This window comes from Pristiophorus japonicus, chromosome 3 (assembly GCF_044704955.1).
Source record: "Pristiophorus japonicus isolate sPriJap1 chromosome 3, sPriJap1.hap1, whole genome shotgun sequence".
NCBI lineage: Eukaryota > Metazoa > Chordata > Chondrichthyes > Pristiophoridae > Pristiophorus > Pristiophorus japonicus.
This window is the reverse complement of record NC_091979.1, coordinates 39,639,296-39,652,859: the sequence shown is the minus strand read 5'-3', so window position 1 is coordinate 39,652,859 and position 13,564 is coordinate 39,639,296. Positions and strand designations below refer to the sequence as shown.

Here is a 13,564-nt window from a genome sequence, read left to right as displayed (position 1 = left end):
CTGGGGAGAGGGGTTTAAAAAGACGGTTAGCAGTTGAAAATAGAAGCCGGGGTTTATCTTTACATCCCAGAATGATTCTGGAATAGTGAGCAATTTCTCCGTTTATTTTGTACATAGGTCTAGATTTTCTAATGGGTAAAAATATTAATGCCCAAGGTTTCCAGTGACATGAGTGACTGTGAATAAAGCAGTGTTCTCAATGGCATTGACGTTGGTGGCTTATCATCTTTGTGACCAGCATAGGGTAAACAGGACAGGTTTCACCAGGATGACTAGCTTTTCGAAAATCAGGGATAAGGACAGAGGAACGCTGTTCATATAACTACATTAGTTATATTAACTTGATCAGCTCCGGTGGACGAGCCACATCGTCCGCATGCTGGATACTAGACTCCCAAAACAAGTGCTCTACTCAGAGCTCTGACACGGCAAATGAGTCCCAGGTGGGCAGAGGAAATGCTTCAAGGATACCCTCAAAGCCTCCTTGATAAAGTGTAGTATCCCCATGGACACCTGGGAATCCCTGGCCCAAGACCACCCTAAGTGGAGGAGAAGCAGTCAGGAAGGCGCTGAACACCTCCAGTCTCTTCGCCGGGAGCACGTGGAAACCAAGCGCAAACAGTGGAAGGCACACACAGCAACCCAAGCACCTCACCCACTCGTTCCTTCAACCACCATCTGCCCCACCTGTGATAGAGACTGCAAGTCCCGCATTGGACTCTTCAGTCACCTGAGAACTCATATTAGTGTGGAAGCAAGTCATCCTCGACTCCGAGGGTCTGTCTAAGATTACCTTAATGAAGTGTCTTGAAGATTTTCCTTTGCAGACATCCCAAAGGGTCAGTAGGCAAATGCAGAATGTCGTGTGGTGCTGAGCCAGTGGTCCTTTGCTCATTAAAGGGTTTTTTATATTGTTGGTAAGCCCCTGAACTGCAATCCTAATCGATGGACACCTGACCCTGAAGTGCCAGTCTCCTAGTTTTCTTTCAGCAATGTGCTAACTATGTTGGTACATCAGCTTGAGAGTAGGTGAATTTATAAACATTATTTCGACACCAGTAAGTAATGTACCAATGCTGCAATTAAGCAAAGGTTACATTCAGACGAGCAAAGTCAGTCAGTCAGTCAGTCTGCAAGATGGAGTTTGTAAGCCGACGGCCAGCTGCTCAATGTCAGCCGTGGCTCAGTGGGTACCATTCGGGCTCCCTGAATCAGAAGGTTGTGGATTCAAATCCCACTGCAGACAGGGAGTAACCAACATTCCCAGTGCAGTAATGAGGGTGTGCTGCTCTGTTGGAAGTGCTATCTTTCAGATGAGATATTAAAACGAGACCTCTTTGGGGAGGGGATGGAAACGATCCCATAGGCAGTATTTCGAAGAAGAGCATGTACATATTTCAGTTATGATATCCCCTGCAATCTGATAGATTTCAGCTGTGACACCCCCATGATCTAACAGATTGCTGGCACTCACATTACATAAAAATAGGAGCAGGACTAGGCCATACGGCCCCTCGAGCCTGCTCCGCCATTTAATACGATCATGGCTGATCCGATCATGGACTCTGGTCCACTTCCCTGCCCGCTCCCCATAACCCCTTATTCCCTTATCGTTTAAGAAACTGACTATCTTAAATTTATTCAATGACCCAGCTTCCACAGCTCCCTGAGGCAGAAAATTCCACAGATTTGCAACTCTCTGAGAGAAGAAATTCCTCCTCATCTCAGTTTTAAATGGTCGGCCCCTTATTCTAAGATTATGCCCTCTAGTTCTAGTCTCCCCCATCAGTGGAAACATCCTCTCTGCATCCACCTTGTCAAGCCCCCTCATAATCTTATACGTTTCGATCAAATCACCTCTCATTCTTCTGAATTCCAGTGAGTAGAAGCCCAACCTACTCAACCGTTCCTCATAAATCAACCCCACATCCACGTATTCAACCTAGTGATCCTTCTCTGAACTGCCCCCAAAGCAAGTAAATCCTTCCTTAAATATGGAAACCAAAACTGTACGCAGTACTCCAGGTGTGGCCTCACGTGTGAGGAATGGTCATAGATTAAAGAACGGAGGACTGTCAATGCCGGCGGAACCAAACTCCAGCTGGCGCACGTGCCTTCAGAAGAGGAAGAAGAGCTGCAGAGACAGAAACAAACCCTCCCACCCAAGCCGAAAAATGCTATTTCTTAGCCGTCTTAAACTCACTGCGGATGCTGCAAATTCAAAGCAACTGCAAGCCTTGAAAAATCAAAGGGATGTTTTTTGGAAAATGAATATTGTCCGGGGGAAATCTAGTCAACGGATCTGGTCTTTGAAATGACCAGAGGTTGCCAAGGAATTCCCAATGCTTCAGCTTCTGAGGAAACATCTGGCAGGTGTGATCAAGACTCGAAAAGATCGCTCTGTGAATTAGTAACGGAGAGAACTCAGGGCGGCTAGGCAGCGATCCCAGAACCAGGAAAGCAAAACAGAATATATAGAGCCAGGGCTTCAGTTCTCGAGCATAACCTGTGCACCTGCACTGAATCAAAATCATTCAGGAATTCTTCCTGTGCACCTAAGAAGAAAGGGCAGGGGTTGAGGGAATTCAGACTGTGGTCAGATCCAAGAATTTGTAAACTATTTCCGACACGGTCTGAGGTATAACTGCTGGGCTTTGCTCTCCATCTTGAGAATAATCCCTACTTTGTAACTATTGCCAGGTGATATTTGAAGAAAAAAAGACAGAACTTGCATTTATATAGCGCCTTTCACAACCTCAAGACATCGCAAAGCGCTTTAAAGCCGATTAAGTACTTTTGAGGTTGTCATGTGGGAAACATGGCCCACATTTGCACACAACAAGATCCCACGTACAGCAATAATGACCAGTTAATCTGTTTTAGTGATGTTGGTTGAGGGATAAATATTGGCCAGGACATCAGGGAGAACTCCACTTTTCTTTTCATTATACAATAACCGTACTACAGTGTAGCTGCGGCTCAGTGGGTAGCACTCTCACCTCTCAGTCAGAAGATTGTGGGTTTAAGTCCAACTCCAGAGATTTGAGTACAAAAATCTAGCGCAGTGCTGAGGGAGTGCTGCACTGTCAGAGGTGCAGTCTTTTGGATGAGAAGTTAAACCGGGGCCCCGTCCGCTCTCTCAGGTGGACGTAAAAGATTGCGTGGCACTATTTTGAAGAGCAGGGGAGTTATCCCTGGTGTCTTGGCCAATATTTGTCCCTCAATCAACATCACTAAAACAGATTTTCTGGTCATTATCACATTGCTGTTTTAGCTTGCTGTGGGGAATTTGGTTGCCGCGTTTCCCACATTACAACAGTGACTACACTTCAAAAAGTGTACTACTTCTGCTTCATTGGTTTTAAAGCACTTTGAGACGTCCGGTGGTCATGAAAGGCACTATATAAATGCAAATCTTTCTTTTTTTTCCCTTTCCTATCCCTATTTCACTCAGTGGGTGTCCATGTCTCCACTGCATGCACATTTCCACAGACACACACAGACATTTCAGCAAGGATCACTGAATAGCAATCAGAAACTAGAACCCTGACTGAATACGTGTGCTCCCTAGCCCAGGAGAAGTCAAGGCGTGTGTGCTGTTACTTTGGCTGAATCAGCATATCAGCACAGACTAAACCTGGGGCCTGATGGATTTGTATGGCTCAGTCCCACATAAGGCATCACGGTTATCTAGTGAACCATCGGGGAGATAAGAGAATTCTGCCTTGATGGAAAGCAGAAAGGGGTTGCAGTAAATGAAGTGTATTTTAAATACAGCTATTTATTTAAATGAATATGCCAGGCTCTCTGTTCTTTCATTTTGACTGGTACATCCTTTACTAACATGCAACACATCAGGAAATCATTGCCATTCATGGCCGCCAGCAGCCATTTAAGTTAAATCAATTCAAGTTAGCATGAGTGTACTTCAGCAACCGAACAGCTCTCCACAGCAGGGACTCAAAGATCTGCCAGACTTTATAGCATTGTGCTGCATACAAAGAACTGTGTTGATGGACCCTGTGTAGAGGGTTATCTGGATCCTTAAAACTGACGCTCTTTCATGTAGCACTTGTCGAGAGAACTGTCAATAATAAGGACGCATGGCAGCTGTTTGAAAGGATATCATAAACAATAGTGCTGTAAAGCCACACTTGGATAACATGCTTTTGGTCACCTGCTGTGCAGTGAATTTTGGTCCTGCAATTTTACTGAAAGTTGATAATTGTGCTAAGAAGAGCAAGACAGAAAGCACAAATTCTCACATGAACGTTCTCTAAAAACAGCAATAGAATGAAGTTGTGTGTACACAACCTTTCAATAAAAAAAGAAAAGAACTTAATTTATATTGCATCTTTCATGACCTCAAGATGTCCCAAAACCACTTCCTAGTCAATGATGTATTGCAGGTTACTTTACAACAATTCAATTATGGCTACTATTGACTATTGAATAGATTAAGGTGGCGCTGGGATGCTGGGGCACAGATTCACACACATTAGAGTCGCTTGTGAAGAATCCCTCTGTATTTCTCGTGAAAGTGCCAACGAATTCCTTTATGATGTCCCTACATGCAGCAGCCAGAGGAATTCCGACCTCATTCGGAGTTCTGGATTTCAGTTAGGAAGGCTCGTGCTGGACCACGCGGACACAATCTCTTGATGCCCAGCTCAATAGTGGCGTGAGCAAAGGGAATGGGGCAGGCCACATATGTGCATGACCTCCCAGCTGAATGGAGGGTTGGGGAAGGGGGTGAATACAAAATTTAGCTAGACAATGGTTTTACATTAATTGTACACGACAATTGGGATTGGAATGCACATTTGTCAGATTACACGTGTTCAAAGTGCCAAAACCTCATTCAAAATAAAGAGCTTGTCTGTTGCAATATCAGCTGTGGCTCAGTGGGTAGCACTCTCACCTCTGAGTCAGAAGGTTGTGGATTCATAGCCCTGCTCCAGAGCTGAACACAAAAATCAAGGCTGACAATGCAGTGCAGTACTGAGGGAGTGCTGCACTGTCAGAGGTGCTGCCTTTTGGATGAGACATTAAACCAAGGCCGCATCTGCTTTCTCAGGTGGAAGTAAAAGATTCCATGGCACTATTTTGAAGAAGAGCAGGGTAGTTATCCCTGGTGTCCTGGCCAATACTTATCCCTCAATCGACATAACAAAAACAGATTATCTGGTCATCATCACATTGCTGTGGGGAAGGTGCTGTCTGCAAACTGGCTGCTGCGTTTCTTACATTACAACAGTGATTACACTCCAAAAGTACTTCATTGGCTGTAAAGCACTTTGAGACGTCTGGTGGCTGTGAAAGGCACTATAGAAATGTAAGTCTTTCTTTCTTTATATTATACAAAGAAGCAGATTTTAGGGGAAAAAAAACATTTTTATAAAGAAGTGAACTCACGTGCAACATATTTCACACGGCTCGCTTTCAGAAACATTCAGGAAAAGCGGCGCATCGCACTTTAGTATGCCCCTCTGCCTCCCAAGAACGCAGATGCCCTCACCTCAGCGACACTTTAGCTTAACAGTGGTTTAGCCCAATGCACTGAGAGTGATTTCGGTGCCATTGTACGAAAGAGACTAAGATTAAATTTCTGGGGTTTCGTCCCATTTAAACTTTTAAGACGCAAAACAACAGGTTTCCACAGGAGTGAAGAAAAAGAATATCTGATCAATAATCCCTGACAGCAGTGAATGTGTGAGAAAAGCAACATAATGGTGTTTCTTGAAGATGAAAGTGACATCCTGATCGTGGATTTCAGAGGCAGATGACCACAGCTTTAGACTGTGAAAAAAACCTGAATAGCCCATCATTTCTTTGCAGCCTTTTCATTCCCTGTGCCCTGACTGCTGGAACTCTTCATTGAACACAATAGCAACTGCACTAAATCTTTCTTCCTATGCAAATTGCTGCGATCAGGGCCCGCACACCGAACAACTTTCTATGAAGCCACAGTCATACAAAAACTTTGCCGTTTCACAACAAAATCAAAAATAATTGCTGTAATAATAATTAAAACTGCCCCTGCTCTCTACCTCCTACTTCACTTTATTCAGTATCCATATCTGTTATGTAGTTAGAATCACACACACACACACACACACACACACACCCTCCCCAACACCTACCCCACACAAAGTTAATGAACATTTTCAATGTACGGTAACAGATTCCTTCTCATGTCCACAATGGGTGAACTGGTTTAATTATTTTGTAAGTGAATCGTTCGCATTACTTTATTTTCAGTGCTGCAACAAAACATTAACATTTTCAATGCGTCTCTCGCAAGTTAGCTTTTTATCAGTTCAGGCACAGGATAGATAACCTGCAAGCCTTCCCTGTTTATATTACTGTAAAATCTGCATCAGAACACGTACACAATGAATGGGGTGCCCGAGAAGCTATCTTTTTCACACAAATGCTCCCAGGGTGCCTATCAAGTAACACAAACCATAGAGCAACACCGCCCCCCCACCCTCCCCCATCAACAACAACTTGCATTTATTATAGCGCCTTGAAAGTCATTAAAAATCCCTAGCTATTTCCCACAGAAGAGAGCAGATTGGGACCAAAGACATGGCCAAATAAAGAGAGGGTTTGAGAAGGTGTTTTTTAACAGTAGGAAGCAAAGTAGCAAGGGAAAGGAATGCTGGGGAGGTGGGGATGAGCCAGCAGGGAGGTTCTTGAGAATAGAGTTGTGATAGCTGGCAACTCTGCCATTGATGGGAGAAATGAAGGGAAGGGAATGTATAGGTGCCTAGTTGGAGGACTGAAGGCCTCAGCTGTAAGGCTAGAGGAAATTATGGGGGAATTTGGAAGCAAAGGTCTGGAATTTTGACTTCTGTATGTTGCAATCGTTGGGAACAGGGGGAATGGGTGAGCGGGTAGTGGAGTACATAGATTTCGACAAGTTCGGGCTTGTGTAGGTTCGAGGTTAGTAATGAGGGGCTTGGAGAAATCAAGTCTTGAGATGACAAAATCAAATATGAGGCTTTCAGTGGTAGTATGTGTGAAGTGGGGTGGAGGTGGCCAATGGTGTAAAGGTGGAAGTAAGCAGTCGAGGTAAGTGATAGGATGTGGTGTTTTGGCACTCAGCTCAGTGTTAGTTCAGCCTGAGTGAGCAGCCGGGGAGAGAAATGGGTAAAGAATTTTTGGCAAGGGCTCAATAAAATGGTTTTGGTTTCCACAATGTTCAATTGAAGAGAGCTGTGCCTCATCCACAACTTGATATTAAAAAGGCATATGAGGCATATTAGAAATATGAGGTGGCTGTGGAGTCAAGAGCGGAGTGTTAGATATGAGGGTCACCAAGATACATATGGAAATTCACCCCAATCCTGCTGGTAATGTCGATGAGGACAGCCCGTAAACTAGGAACAGAAGAGGAGCCAAGCCTCGGGATACTCTGGCAGTGACCTCACTGAGATGGGAGGCTAAGCCACTGCTGGGAATGTGCTGGTTGGGACTGGTCGAATTGAAAACCAAGTGAGGATGGTTATATGGAGGACAGACAGTGGGATTGAATGGTGAGGAGGTGCTGAAGAAAACAAGGTAGGATAAAGTGGCATGATCATAGTCACAGAGGATGTTATCATTGACTTTGACTCAGGGCTCTGAGCAGCAGAGCTAGATTGAAAAGGAAAAATAAAACTTTGGAAGAGGTGAGCATGAAGCTGGATGGCGACTGGCCTTGTGGTGTTAAAGGGGCAGCACACCAGCTCTTACCAACATCCCTGAAAACAATGATGTTAACATGAAGACACCAGCAATATTTGGCATCACCCACAAACTGTCTATTTAAACACTCAATAATTCCAATGATTTAGTTGGTGCAATGTTTCTTAATGGGGAGTATATTCCATCAATGATCCTTTCTGTGTAAGAGAAATTGGAAATCAATTGGACTACATTATATGCATAAAAATTAAGAGACAGTTTACTAAGCAATGAAAAGAAACCACTTGCATTATTTGACCGCTCCATCCTCAACCAATGCCTCTCCACCAATCATCCAGCTAGGTGGGACTACACTCGCCTGGTTCAATTCTTATCTATCTAATCGTAACCAGAAAATATCCTGCAATGGCTTCACTTCCTACTCCCTCATCGTTACCTCTGGAGTCCCCCAAGGATCTGTCCTTGGCTCCCTCTTATTTCTCATCTATATGCTGCCCCTTGGCGATATCATCCAAAAACACAGAGTCAGTTTCCATATGTACGCTGACGACACCCAGCTCGACCTCTCCAACACTTCCCTTGACCCTTGCTTGGAATCTAAATTGTCAGATTGCTTGTCTGACATCCAGTACTGGATGAGCAGAAATGTTCTCCAATTAAATATTGGGAAGATCGAAGCCATTATCTTTGGTCCCCACCACAAACTGCATTCCCTAATCACTGACTCCATCCCTCTCTCTAGCATCAATCTGAGGGTGAACAATCTAGGTGTCATTCTTGGCCCTGAAATGAGTTTCCAGTCACATATCCGCAGCATAACTAAAACCGCCTATTTCCATCTCTAAAATTGCCTGCCCCTGCCTCAGCTCTTCTGCTGCTGAAACCCTCATTCATGCCTTTGTTACCTCTAGACTTGACTACTCCAACTCACTCCTGGCTGGCCTCCCACATTCTACACTACGTAAACTTGAGATCATCTAACTCAGCAGCCCGTGTCCTAACTTGGACCAAGTCACGATCACCCATCATCTCTGTGCTTTCTGACCTACATTTGTTCCCGGTTAAACAACGCCTCGATTTCAAAATTCTCATCCTTGTTTACAAAACACTCCATGGCCTTGCCCCTCCCTATCTCTGTAATCTTTTTCAGCCTCACAACCCCACAAGATGTCTGCGCTCCTCAAATTCTGCCCTCTTGAACATCCCTCATTATGACTACTCAACCATCGGTGGCTATGCCTTCAGCTGTTTGGGTTCTAAGCTTTGGAACTCTCTTCCTAAACCTCTCCCCCTCTCTACCACTCTTTCCTCCTTTAAGACGCTCCTTAAAACCTCTCTCTTTAACCAAGCTTTTGGTCATCTGCCTTAATTTCTTCTTTTGTGGCTCGGTGTCAAATTTATCTGTTTTGTCTTATAACATTGTTGTGAAGCGCCTTGGGACATTTTACTACTTTAAAGGCGCTATATAAATAAAAGTTACTATTATCAGAGATAACATTCAAAATACTTAAGTATGTTTAACACATTGCAAGTACAGATAGTGCAGATTTCATTATTTATCTTCAAAATAATCACTCATTTGCCAAGTATTTAACAAACAATTTCTAAAGCCAGAAAGAAGTTGTGTTCATATGAAAAGCATCCCAGAATGAAAATTTTGTGCAGTTATCAATGTTATGTGGATAAAATAACTACACATAATCATTTAATGACTGTGGTGAAAGCATTCCTAAGCTAGTGTTAAGGGGCAATGTCATCTGCTAAATTATCCTTTAAGTTACTTTCCCAGGATGGTAAATAGATGTGTGTATAATGACAAACATTAGAAGTGTCAGTCGCCACATCCCTAATGCTAGTGTCAGTATCCATATTCCTAGTGCTGGTGTCAGGCACATCACTAGTGCTAGTGCCAGTCACCACATCACCAGCGCTAGCGTCAGTGCGTCTGTCCTTCACAACAAATTTAAGCAGAGTTGAAAAATAACATAAAAACTGAAAGCAAAATAAGTGTGAAAGTTTTCGCTGTGCCGACAGATACAAAGCCTGCCACTGGGAAGTACATGGCGAATTTAAGCACAGATTTCACAGAAGGCTGCTCCTGAAACTGAAGTCCACTGAAATGGCTCAACATAACGACAAGACACGAAATAGACTGAAAACGTGGAGCACTTAGTGTTGTTGCTTTTAAATTTACACAAACTTACTAAGGTTGCAGGGATACTGCGCATTTGGTGCTGCACCATTTTGCGCATCACATTGCACTGATGATTTGCTCTTCACCTTGAAAGTAGCATTGCAAGACAATCTGTAAGAGCTGCTTTTGCACCTCTAGCATGGTGCGTCAATGACAGAATAATTGCAGTGAATGAGCGACCAGTCGAATGTCAGCCCAGTGGCCATGGCGCAGTCTGCGCTGATGTCATATCTACACGCAGATGTGCAGTGCTTTCACTGACGTATGTATCTGTGGGGTCGCCTGGGCTTGTCATCTTCAGCTCCCCAATGTAACTCTACTCTGTGTACCCATATCCCTCCCAGAATTGGTACCAATCTTGTTACGATGAGTGCAGCATAACGTTACATTGTTCCAAAAGCATAGTCAAGGCTGGCCACACTTATTGTCCTACCTTATCGCTGCGTCATTCACTAACTTTACATTGCTGTGAAACTAGTATCAAAAGGTACTTGGGTATGCAGCTTGCAGGTATGCAAGCCTGCCATTATGAAAGCTCAACTCAACCTCTGCAGCAGCCTCCTTTTGACTTGCCAGGAGAAAATCGTCCAAAGTAACCGCAAGATGTGATCAGCACTTAAACTACAGAACTCTATTGCAGATCAAGCAAGAGAGGTAAAGGACGATTATTTCTGTGGGACTTACTGAGCGCTAAATATGCGTTACTGGAGAGGAAAAAAAACTTGTGCTTTATCGGGCTTGCAGGATAATTAAACCAGTGTTTCCACATGTCGAAACGACCAGTATTTAAAATGCCTCTGTGGCACTAAGAAGCACCAGTCACGCAAATTGCTTCAAATACACCATAAACTGTTTTTTAAAAACCACACCACAAATTGTAAACAGGAGCAAACACTGGTATCAAGGGTCATTTTCAATACACTGATGCTTTAATGACATTGTAAGCACTAAACTGCCATCTAATTAACCAAATCTCAGTAAACTGATTTTTATTTTCAACCAAACGCAGCTGATTCGAAATAAACAACCAGGCTCGGTTTGTATGTTTCATCTGATCCAACTTTATAGCATTTCCATTTCAAACTGTCCGAACACCACAAGAAAGAACTGTATGAGAATTTAAGTTCAGATGGGCCATATTTGTACACATGCTAATATATTTACAGCAATATTTTATTTCACTCATCACCTCGGAGTAGATGCTCACTTTAAAAAAAAACTTATAATACACAAAAAAGCCTCAATCCAGCTCTGTTAAATGCTGCTTCATCCTTAAAAGGGCAATGCAGCCAGGAATGTACGGCTTGCAAGCCAGAATGTCCACTGTACACACACACAAAAGGCACGTTTAGGAAACCAAAGATGGCTTACAAAATAGTTCAAACTGATGCCAGTGATAAATAAAAGTGGGACCATTTCAACCGCTCCTAGAAAATAAACTTTCATACGAATAACCCATATACATATATTTTAAAAGCACAAGCAGTGGCAGCCTTATATGTGTACAATGAAAGTGGCTCCATAATTGGAGTGATACCAGGTCTCACAGGACCACAAAGAATCTTAGCAATGCCTCATGTGCATCTCAGACAGCACTGAAGGACTGTGTCAGTTACCACTCTGCGTTGTCCCATATCAATTGTATACATTTATTCATATATGTCGACAGATATTATTTATATATATATTTCAATGAGACTCCTCAACTTTTGTAAAAGCAACATCTCTAAGATGCACTCACAACGATATCATTTTTTTTGCTGCATCCTAGCAACACTGTCCCTTTAAGATCAACTCGGACCTTAGTGCAGCCAAGTTGGTCGTATCTGGGCTCAACTGTTTTAAGAAAAGGCACCAGATTTTATCACCAGAATGAAGCAGCGGCATATTCTCACCAACCGCACACCCGGATCGCTAAATTTAAATAAAGCGTATAATTAAGATGGCTTTGCACTTATGGGCTACGAGTGATGCCAAGACACGCGATTCATTCCAGCGCAAGACGGGCAAAATACATAATTAAAATAGTTTCACTCGTGTTGGAAATGAAGTCGCTGAGAGCTTCAAACCCAGCTCGATGATGGGGTCTTTGCATGACTCGTTACAGAGCGGGTTGATAGAAGGAGTTTTACCACAAAACTTGGCTTTCTGCAACTGTCTATATGCAAACACAGGACCCCTTTTAATAAAAAAACACATAAATGCGCCTCTTCACCAGGGTCTGAGATACAAAGATAGCAATCAAATGCCTTGCAAAACACCCATTAAGGAAAAAAATTCTATATCGACTTGGCTGACAAAGAGTGCAAAAAAAGTTGCTAAACTGGCCCATCCAACTCTCTTACAGCACCCCCCCCCCCCCCCCCCCAAAGTCACTGGAGTGCGGAGAGACTTTCCCGACCCCCCTTTAACTCCTTAACCAGACTGGCGCCCGACACTCACAAGAAAATACTCATCAAAAAACGGGATCAGGTTGCAAAGAGCAAAACATTTTTGGAATTCCATAAAAGGTAAAGTGGGACAAAAGAAGGCAGGAGGAGAAAAAAAAGGATATGTTTGAAAACTTTTGCGGCTGTTTTTTTGTGAAAAGTCGCAGCTTGTTGTGAATCACCATTCCTCTCTCTCCCCCCACCCCCCCTCCAAACAACAACCGCGAAAGTTTTGCGAAGAGTATAAACAAGAGCTAAGGATTCAGGCGTGAGCAGTTGCCCGAACAGTACAGTAACACAGACAGGTACCACTCAGTGTCTCGACCCTTACAACATGAGAGAGAGGGCTGTAAAAATTCAAACTTTACCTGCTTGCAATGAAGATTTTTTTTTTTGGGGGGGGGGTTAATCTGATCCGTGAACTTGGCTGAAAGGCTTCAAACTGGAAGAAACAACTTTTGTGTAAAACAAAATAAAAACTTAACATATAAAAGATTTTTTTTAAAGCGAAAAAAAAACTTATGGAACCGTTATCATCAAAAACAGGGCGCTTCTGCAACCCCCAAAAATCCACACGTTAAAAAGTAAAGCTCCCATAAGGTCTGAAGTGCAGCGAAGAAATCCGGGAGCCGGTCTTTCTCAGCGAGTGTGTGTTTTTTTAAAAGGAATGAATGTAGTCACTGAGTTTTTGGCGAGTTCGGGCCGCTGCTGGCGTGTCTGTGCCGTGATTCCTCAGACAAGATACACGCGAACCAAAAAAAAACTTTCCTCTCAACTCAGCGGGCAGAGAGGGAGGGGATAGAGCAATTACTGAACTTCTCTCTCTCTCTCTTCCTCCCCCTGCCCCAACAGTTCGCAGCTTTGAGCTCGAGTGTTGAAAAGGCAGTCACTGAACTACTTCTGTCTCTCTCTCTCTCTCTCTCATTCTCTCTTTCTCCCCCGGTGAGTCCCAACCATTATGTTACTCCGAGCACTTTGTTGCCAGAAGACTGGCTTTCAGAAACCCGGGAATGGATTTGCCGAAGCTTCTCTCAAAACGACTTTCTTGTATATATTGCTCGCCCCTCTCAACTTTCCTCTGAATATCAAAGTGATCTATCATTTTTTTTAAACTTTTTTCTTCCCTGCAAACTTTTATATTTTGTAGGAATGCTGACCCAAATCCGCCATCCCATAAACTTGGCGTGTATCTTGAAATCTGATGTACTCATCAAAATGCGTTCGTCTTTTTAATATTGTTTCAATATAT

The 13,564-nt window shown here is 43.3% G+C and overlaps 1 protein-coding gene across 1 annotated transcript in view; it reads right to left on the bottom strand.

Annotated features, from left to right (window-relative positions):
• The window catches only part of gli2a (GLI family zinc finger 2a), a 431,013-nt gene extending 418,311 nt beyond the window's left edge, over positions 1-12,702 (bottom strand). Inside the window, exon 1 of the mRNA XM_070875288.1 lies at positions 12,684-12,702. The gene's annotated coding sequence lies outside the window, so the exon portion shown is untranslated. The remainder of the gene's footprint in view (positions 1-12,683) is intronic.
• Positions 12,703-13,564: the final 862 nt, after the last annotated feature.